Here is a 2,126-nt window from a genome sequence, read left to right as displayed (position 1 = left end):
GATATTTGCTAAGGTTTGAGAAGCACTGTAGGATGTTATGCTAAATCAAACCTTTCAGGGGACAATCCAATAGTTTTCATCATTGGTAGAAGAGTGCTGAGCAGAGATTTCTATCACGCCTTCTTTCTTTAATTAATTCACACATTCATGCTTTAGTGTTATGCAGATTGGAAGGACATATTAGATACAGCACCTTCCTTCAAGGAGTTGACAGGGAGCCATGGCATAGACAAGGGAAGCTTTTATGTTCAGATATGAGGTAGAATGTGATTGACTCCTCAAATGACATAGATACCAAGGGCAATGTCAGTTTAGGAACTTCTTGGGCTTCAGAGGTAAGATTGGGAGAGTCAGTGGGGAGAGGTGATTAGCTATCAGCTAATGGAAATGGGCCAGGTGTATTCTGGAAACAGTCAAGAGACTGGTCAGGTTGGAAGAGAGGGCTTGTGCTTCTCCATTTGACCGAGGATCCCGAAGGCACCAGCCTCAGTGACCAAGGGGAATGGGTGTGTGGACCTTCGACCCATTTCTCAGTCATTAACTCTGACACCTTCAATCTGGAAGGGACAGCAAGAAAGAAACGTTTTCAGAGCACTAAAATACAAGCCTCAAGCAATTTGGCATGATTTGGATGGTTGGGAAACATCTGGGCTCCCAGGATATGTCACTGGAGCAGCCTCTTTGGACCAAGCTGTTCTTTTTAGGGAGGACTTTGGACTGATTCTGAACTTGAAAGAGAGTCCAACAAACAGCAAGTGGCAACAGAAGGTTGAGTTGTGTATGCATACCACATTGAAGACGGTCTTTGCTTCCAAGCATGGAGTGGACTTGGGGGCTGGATTTATTTCTTCATATGCACTTTTGAATTGTAACAGCAAATTCTCTGGGATCCATTTCTATGACCTGGATCATTCTATGTACCTGTATAGCTGAGTTTCTGCAAGAAAATAAAATTGGTATTCATAATGAGATGTCACTAGATTTGGAAGGGCCTTGTGAATTGTCCACAAAAACTGTCATGTAGTTAGGTATCCAGCTTTAGGATATTTTATTGTGTTTATATTTTTGAAACATGGTAATAATCCATTTGCGATACTACATGATACATCTAGTTATCAGAATTTTTTATTAAATCAAAAAACTTCTTTCTCAGCCATGCTAGGTAATAGAGAATTTACTGCAATTACAACTACTGCAAATTTTGAAAATAATAATAAAGAGCTAATACTGATTTAGTACAGCCCCACACACTGTCCTGCTGCTGGAAATTCATTTCTTCATGTCCTGCTCACGATTATCCTACAAAGGGGGCAAGTTATCACAGAGAGGATAAATGGTATCCCCAATGTCATACAATGAGTAGGTGGTGAAAACTGGGTCACATACACAAACACACACCCATGCACACACACACCCTACACTCACAATCCTGGTGGGAGATAGAATGGTGTCTTGGAAAGAGGAAGGTGTTGGCAGCTAAGATTTGGTCATTGAGTGCCAACCCATTGTGCAACTGTGGGAAGCCACTTTCAAATGCTTAGAGTATTGGTTTCCTAATCAATAACAGAGAAAGAATCCCTTCCTCACAGGTTGGTCACAAGGAATAAATGAGATAATGCATTGGAAGAGTTTTGCTCTATAAACTAAATGCCCCCCTCTGCCCAGCCATATCCAGATATTGATATCATTGGCACATCAGGGATGGTAGATCTAGTCTCAGAATTCCCTGATTCAGCACCCTTAATCCCAACCCAAATGGACCAATTCTGTTCCTAATCCATCAGTCATTTTAATGAAAAATAAACCGTCTGTCTGATCCTGGTAACTAGTCAATTAGCCAGCCGTTTCATCTGGAGATTGTGGTGAGCTGGGTGTGCTGACACAGACTTGGACACGCTCAGTGCTCTGACAGATGAATGCCAGCCTTCCTAAAAATAAAGACGGTCTTGGCTTTGGGTCTGAGAGTTTGGCTGCCTAAGCATTCTTCCACTTTGGGAAGTCACATTTTCCTCTGCCCGTGAAGTCAGTGGTTTAGGGACAAGGGTGATGTAGATGGCTTCCACTGAGCTCTGCTGCCACCACTCTTTTGATAAATTAGGTGGAATAGGGGCTCCTGTGGGCCTGTG

The sequence above is a fragment of the Choloepus didactylus genome, chromosome 1, assembly GCF_015220235.1.
Source record: "Choloepus didactylus isolate mChoDid1 chromosome 1, mChoDid1.pri, whole genome shotgun sequence".
Taxonomy (NCBI): Eukaryota; Metazoa; Chordata; class Mammalia; order Pilosa; family Megalonychidae; genus Choloepus; species Choloepus didactylus.
Note: the sequence above shows the minus strand (reverse complement) of the source record.